Genomic DNA, 7,716 nt, shown 5'->3' with positions numbered 1-7,716 from the left:
GCAGAGCAAGAGAAGGGATTCCTGAGATGATGTGGAGAGATGCCAGGATTGCCACCGTGGCCCAGGCATAGGGCTCCATCTCTTCCCCCTCACCTTAGTGTGACTGGTGCTGTGCATCCTGACAGCTGACTGACCCTCATTCAAGGCCCATCTGGCTTCCCCAGGTACCCCTCTCCTCCACTGCAGCTCCTGGGCCAGCCTCCTCCCTTTTCCCCCAACAGGGCAATTGAGACTTGGAGCCCTCTGTGCTCCACAGGATTGAGGAAGACTCTGGTTCTGCCATCTGTGGTCTCAGTTTGAATGCTCCACCCCAGTTGTCTCATCTCCTAAACATAATAATAATAGCACCAATGCCACAAGATCACTGTGAGGATGAAATGAGTGAATGTTTGCCCAGCACTTAGAATGGCATTTAACCTGTAGTCACACATTATTGGTACTTGATAAATAGAACACATTATGTAGTGACATGAAGGTAAGCTTCTAGCAGGTTGGAAACACATCAGTTCAAACTTCAATCACAGCCGAGGTGAATTCACCAGCTCCCTCTTCTCCTATAAAGCCAGACACTCCCAAACATATTATTCCAGAGGCATCTCAACTTGTGATGCTAATACAAGTCTGACCACATCAGTTCCTGCTGAACATGCTTTAGTGGCTCCTCATTGCTCTGAGGAAGGAGTTGGAGTCCTCTCCCGAGTCAGCTGGGCTTGCTCTCCTGTCCTCTCCAGCATCACCTCGATCCAACCCTCTCTTCTTGCCCATCCTCCACGCCAATGACTTCCTCCATTCAGCCCTTCAGGAACTATGTCCTCTTGTGTCTGGACCTCCAACCATGCTGCTCCTTCTGCCCAGACTTCTCTTCCTGCCACCATGCTTCCTTCCCTTAGCCAGTTTCTACTTGCTCCTTGAATCTCAGCTGGGTCATTATTTCTGCAGAGAAGCCTTACCTGGACCCAAAGGTGACCAGTGACCCATTCTTATGGCCCCGGATAGGTTCAGTTCTTGCACTCAGCATGACCTCTGCAATGGTTTTTGTCATTCACTCATTCAACACATGCTTATGAAGTGCTTACTTATATGCCAGGCACTGTTCCTGGCCTTGATGATACAGCAAGAGGCGAATAGACAGAAACCCCTGCCTTTGGTGGAGCGAGTGTGTTATCTAGTGATTATTGGATGTCTTCACCTTACTAACCATCAGCTCCATGGTTAATGCATACCTGTCAAAAAACAGGCTTTAAATAAATATTTGCTGATAAAGAAGCCACAAGAACAATGCCTCCTTCCCCTAGAGAGTGAAGACGGGACTGGGGCCACCACCCTCCTCCTATGAAGCCTGTAAAGCCTCCTAGTAGGCAGGAAGGAAGCAGAGGTGCTGACAAGCAGTTTCTCGAACAGTTTAGCGAGAGGATAAAATAAGAAATGAGAAGCCCCACCCAGATGGAAGGTCACTGCGGTTTCCTAGGCCACATCCCTCCCCCAGCTTCCCCTCTTTACCCGCTGTTCATCTGGTCTTGCTGGTGGCCAGGCCAGCCTTCCAGATGAGCTGGGGCTGAAGGGGTAGCCTGCTGAGGCGGGTAGGGGGCTGGGGAGACGTTGGTGAATGGGTAACTGTGACTAATCCGGAGAAACAGTTTTGGCCCAGCGGTTCACCCCAGGCTTGTTTGTGTCTAATTTCCTGGGGGCAAATGGGCCCCTTATTTTCACTTTGAGGTTTAGGGTTTCCCCTAGAGCTGGTGGAGGGGGGTCTGTGGAGACAGTCCAGGATGTTTTGCTTAAGTGCGGAAAGTCTTGGAGTTGGAAGTTAAAGATGAGGTCGAAGTGAAAGGGTGAAGGTGAGCCAGATAGGGGGCACTCAGCTGAGCCTTCCTCTGAGGAGCTTGGCGTAAGCCTCATGCTCTCAATGGTTTCTTCCTAGGTCATTCTGCAATAGAAATGTAACAGTAACACCAAAGGAGGCAGCAGGATTTGGCTTCCCCCCCTACCCCACCACGGGAAAGTTGAGGAGGAGAATAAGAATTAGGATGCAGAGAGCCCTAAATAGGCTCCTTCTTTTGTACCCAGGCCAGGCATGGAGTGCGGCATAGAGTGTGCCTTTCACAAATGATTTATCAGTGAGCTAGGGAAACTGGGCATCTCAAAGCACGTCTCCCAGGTTTTGTGCCCAGCTCTCCCACTTCTGCCCCGTAAACAGTGGACTTTGCTCCTTCAGGTGTCCACTCTGTGCTGGGTTCCAGCACTACAGACATAAAGGAGATCATCTCTGTGCCTTTGTCTTTGAGAAAGTCCCTTCATGTCCCTGACCCTCTTTTTACCTAGATGTAAGTTTCCTCTGCCCATCTCAGAGGGTCATGAGGCTCACACGGGGCAGTGCTCTGCCCATGACAAAGGGCTGCAGCATGTGTGGTTAAACAGCAGAACCTTCTTAAACAATTAGCCACTTTGTCAGATTGCTGGAGGCTCTCCATGCCCCTCAGCAAGCACTGTGCCCCTACCCAGAACACACCAAACCCTTGAAGCTAGAAGGTTCTCTCTGATTTTCCCGGGCACATCTGTTCCCATCAGTGGATTTGTGTGTGCTTATCAGCTGTTATTTGTGTTTGTTCTCTACCTGTTCCTATCACTTTAATTAAACAGCTCAATTATTATTCTATAATGAAATATGAGTGCGTAAAAGTAGAGTTTGTTTCTTTATAAGCTAAGTTGAGTGCTTGAAAGAGAATCAATGCATGTGATAGCTCAACAACTTTCTGGTGAATTAGTTGTAAGTGGTATAACTTCAAAGGTTAGAGGGGGGAGAAAACCCTGTAAAACTGAATTTTTGACATTCAGTTTTATGTTCTCACTCCACTTGAAGCAAAAGAGACTATAAAGCGTCAATGATACCTTGTGGGTGTGGTTTGCTTGGGAAAGATAAGAAAGGGTTTAAATCAGAGAACCCAAAGGATTCCCCACTTTCTAAGGCTGTTTAGGCCAAGTGACCTTCATCAAGCCAGCTTTCATCAGATTCAAAACAGCTTGTCCTGTACATTTAATGACTCTCCATGAGCTGAAAGGGGAGAGTGTGGGGGCTGACTCAAGCCACATCATTAGCTGCTCAGAGCTGAGAGAGGCTTCATGGTCATTGGGCCCAGGTTCTTCCTGCGGGGGGCATGTCCACCACAGCCTCACTGCCAAGTGGCTATCCATGCTCTCTATGAACGTTCTCAGGGGCTCGCCACCACTTAGACCAGAGCCTGGCTCATTTTGAATTGTATTCTGGTAAGCGTGCTTGATGGAGAAGGCAATGGCAACCCACTCCAGTACTCTCGCCTGGAAAATCCCATGGAAGGAGGAGCCTGGTAGGCTGCAGTCCATGGGGTTGCTAAGAGTAGGACATGACTGAGTGACTTCACTTTCACTTTTCACTTTCATGCATTGGAGAAGGAAATGGCAACCCACTCCAGTGTTTTTGCCTTGAGAATCCCAGGGACAGGGGCGCCTGGTGGGCTTCTGTCTATGGGGTCACACAGAGTCAGACATGACTGAGGTGACTTAGCAGCAGCAGCAAGCATGCTTGACATCTTTTTATCTCTTCTTTTGGCACTCCTTGAAGAGCTCTCCTTTGCCTACAAGTGAAAAAACTCCTTTATTCCCATTTAGTTAGCAGGAGCAGCAGTTAAGAAGAAAGCAGGTCCAGAAAGCAGCTAACACTCTAGTATGAATTAGTGTCAGAAAATCTCCAGGAATCGTTTTCCCACCAGAAGCAGGGTCTTCTTATCCTTTCTGATTATTCTTTATTCCTGCCTTGGGTCTTTCCACCTCTCCAGCCCCTGTTTCTGAAAGACTGACCCTTTGTGCCATTTCTGCAGATTTCTGGCAAGATTCTGCCTGACTCTTGCTTCAAGTATATAGGGGAAAATATTGTACTCTGGATCAAGACAGAGTCTAATCCTGGCCCTTTCTACCTCTGAGAGCTTAGACTATGTACTCAACCTTTTCTGAAAGCTGTGGTTTTATCATTTGTATAATGGGAAGTAAAATAGCTTATTATGATGGTTCTCTTATTTAACAGTTTTTTTCTAGTACCTACACTATGCCATGCACTATGCTGCTAGGTGCTGGGAATACAGGACTGGGGGAACCAGAGATCTACTGGAACAGCTATAGGAATGAAGCTTTGCTGGGTGATTGATGTGCTGAGATAGGAGTTGGAAAACATTTTCTGTGTAGGGCCAGATAGTAAATATTTTAGGCTTTACTCTGCCGTTTTAGCACGAAAGCCAAGCAGCATAAACAATACATAAACAAGTGGAGGTGGATACATTCCAACGAAACTTCACAGAAACTGGCCGTGGGCCAACTTTGACCTGCAGGCGGTAGTTTGCCTACTTCTGGGCTAAAAAGTCAATGTCTTTGGATGGGAGGCCAGTTTCAGATCACTCCAAAGACAGCGCCTTCTAACTTGTCTGCTTGTGGATTCGGCTTTGAATGTAGGGAGTTCTTCTGGAGGGCCTCCAAAGGCCTTTCTTTCCTTCCACAAAAGTTTTCTGTCTTTTGCTTATATGGAGCTGGGTGGATTAGATCACAAGCTGGCTTAATTAGTTTTGCAACATGCTTTCCTAACGGGGAAGTGTGAATTCGATAGGATTCAGTAGTCCTTTTCAAGAGATTCAACAGGCATGCCAGAGGCAACCACCCCTGTGCTTCTGGGCTGGGAGGGCAAAGGCCCTTCTCTCTATACTTTAGCTTATCTCTCTGAAAGTGAGAGTTGGACTAGTGGTCTCCCAAACTTGAACACTCACTGAAGGATGCATGGTGCTTATTAAAATACAGATTCCGAGGGCCCTACTTTGGCTCCACTGTCTCAAATTCCAGAGATGGCTTGGGGCTCTGGGCTACTCACATGTGTCTCAGTCGACTGCTGAGGGGACACCCTGAGGAGCAGAGAACTTGGTCTCTGCTAGCTCTGACATTCAGCGGATGTCAACAGAGTCGAGGGAGGCTGTTTGTCTTCTCTGGGCTGAGCTGGGCTGTGGTGGGACAGAGAATGGCGGTGGTGAGGATCGTTATCTTGTCTGCAAGGACGTGGCAGGATGTGGTTGACCTGAACTTCCTGAGAATGGGGGAACCAGAGAACACGGGGAGAGATTCACACCCGGGCAGGAGGCTCAGCCCACAGGCCTCGAGTGTGCTCAGCAGGCATTGGGAAATGAGAGCTTGGCCCTCTCTCCTCTGTCTGATCTTGGCAGATCATCCCGCCTCTCAGAGCCTCAGTCCTCTCATGTGTAAAATGGGATGGCGAAGGGTCCTTGCAAGGACACCCTGAGGAATAGTAACATTTATAAAACCTCTCTTTCAATTAGAGGTAGAAAATTCTCTCTCAGTGAAATGAGTGTCCCCCTGAAATTATTCAAAGCCAAGGTGAGGAGCCTGCTTCAGGGGCTGAGTTTTACTGATGACCTACTAATGGGCCTCACTTTGTTTGACTGTAGGTTGGGATGCTGATGCACTTAGGCTCCTCCACCCGCTTCCTCAGGACTCCTGAAGGCTGGATGAGATTAAGAGATTATTCCAGGATGCTGCACTGGAAGTATCCTGGTGCAGTCTGGGACTGTGGCAAAAATGTTCATGACCTTCCTTTTTAGGCAGGGATGTGTCTGACTAAAAATGTCTTTGCTTTCCATTTGTTCTTTTTTAGACAGAGGGACTAAAACAACAGGATCTCTGAAAGGCATCCTTGTCAAAATACAACCTTCTTCCCTTCATTTATTTCCCTCTGAGTTTATCAGTGGCTTGAGAACGTCACTGGATGCCAACTGTGTGGCTAGTCTTGTACTAGGTATAGGAAGAGAGGGGTCTCTAACTATGAGAGACTCACCGTCCAATCTGGAAGATAACACATGTGAAATAGCACTTGCATGATAATCCTGATGATGCTGGAAATGACGGGCAGAATGAAGATGATGATGGTGCTGATCATCCCTCACACATGTGAGCCGTGGTGCAGGCACAAAGCATATTTACTTCCATCATCTTATTTCATATTCAAAACTCTCCCAAAAAATCCATCTTCAGGGATGAACAAACTGAAGTAATAACTTCTCTGAGATCAGATAAGGAGGAGGTAGCTGAGTTGGATTCTACTTTCTTTCTTTTGGCTCCAAGAGTGCCATTGTTCCCAAGATATCATGACTTTCTTCAAGTTGTAACATAACATTGCAAAATGCACGTCATTAGATGAAACTTGAGTAACTGCCACATGGGACATGAATATGACAAGAGCTCAGAGAGCAAGCAGGTCATGAGATGGTGGGACTCTAGTGATCAGAAGAGGCTTAGAAGAGAAAGGAACAGTTCAGTGAGACCCAGGAGGATGCCCAGTATTTAGATAAGTGAGCAGTAGAGATGGGAGATGGGGTGGCATTCTTAGCAAGAGGAAATGTGTAGGCAAGAAAAGAAAGAAGAAAGTTCAAGGTGTGTCAAGAAACAACAGACCCTCGTCTGACCAGAAGGGGGGCACATACAATAAATCTGCTGGAGTAGAGAAGCTAGGGATGGTTTCTTCCAAAGTCCTGGAGCGTTTCCCTTCATTTTGCCGTAGGTGAGAGGTCCACTCGTTGTCTCTGACATCACTGTCCCCTTCAACCCCAAGTCCGTTTATAATCAAATCAAGGAGTAATCAAATCAAAGGACTGTCTGCAGTTTGAGCCTAAAGACAGAGCCTGCCACTTCCGACTTTTTTCTTTTAAAGATGTCAGAGTGCTGCTGAAACAGGAACAGGATTGAGGCAACAGTAGCTCTGACTCACAAAGAGCACATCAAAGGAGCGGCAGTGATAAGGGGCTGGCAGTCATTGTGCGTGTGAGCAGAGTTCTGATACTCTGAGGCCTGGAGGCCCCTCTGGGCAGCCTCGTTGTGGAAAGAAGCCTGTGGTTTTCAGAAACAGGGTGACTCACCACATAGGCAGGGTTTGGGGGACAGAGATAGAGTCTTGGTCTGCTGGGAGTGTCAGCCAGGAGCCCAGGCCTAGGGCTCTGGGTCGCTGCACATTTCAGGTCTCCAGCGAGCTGAGATTCATCTGTTTCTCCAAGTATTCAAGCATCCATGCATCAGTGATGCATCTGTCCGTCCATCTAACAAACACTGTGAGCACACACTTTGTGCAGCCCTGTGCTAGGTGCAAAGTGATACAGTGGTGACCAATATACACACAGTTCCTACCTTTCTGAGCTTACAGTATAGTGAGGGAGAGAAGAAACAGTTACATGGGTAAATGAATCACTACTGCGACGAATGCTAGGAAGGAAAACACAGAGTGTACTGAGAGGGCGCGTCATAGGAGAGCTGACCTGTTCTGGGGAAGCCAGTCAATGAAAGCAGGGGCAGATGCTGGAAGATAGGTTAGACTAATACTGTACAAACAGCCTGTTAGTATCAGCTCTCCCACCATTAGGGACCTTAAGAGTGTAGAACTCACTCTTGGTTTTTCAAACTCTTTCTTTCTCCCCTTCCTCTTCCCTCCCTCTCCCTGCCCGCCCCCCTCCCCCCCCCCACACACACGCAAAGAACCGATGACCAGTTGATGGAACAGTCATATACTTTTGATTCTAATAGACTTGGGTTCAAATCCCATATTCTCAACTTCTTATCTCTGTGGTTTTGAATAAATTGCTTGCTTTCTGATCCCCAGTGTCTTCCACTATAAAGTAGGGAAAATAATGGCCTTCAAGA

General features: G+C 47.6%; 1 long non-coding RNA gene across 1 annotated transcript; it reads right to left on the bottom strand.

Annotated features, from left to right (window-relative positions):
- Positions 1–1,268: 1,268 nt before the first annotated feature.
- On the bottom strand, positions 1,269–5,986 carry LOC112587914. The gene is made up of 3 exons (XR_003112433.3): positions 5,864–5,986; positions 4,889–5,015; positions 1,269–1,927 (listed from the first exon to the last, which is right to left on the bottom strand). It is a non-coding gene; the product is annotated as an uncharacterized LOC112587914 (long non-coding RNA).
- Positions 5,987–7,716: the final 1,730 nt, after the last annotated feature.

Source organism: Bubalus bubalis, chromosome 11 (assembly GCF_019923935.1).
Source record: "Bubalus bubalis isolate 160015118507 breed Murrah chromosome 11, NDDB_SH_1, whole genome shotgun sequence".
NCBI lineage: Eukaryota > Metazoa > Chordata > Mammalia > Artiodactyla > Bovidae > Bubalus > Bubalus bubalis.
Note: the sequence above shows the minus strand (reverse complement) of the source record. Positions and strands in the feature narration are given on the sequence as shown.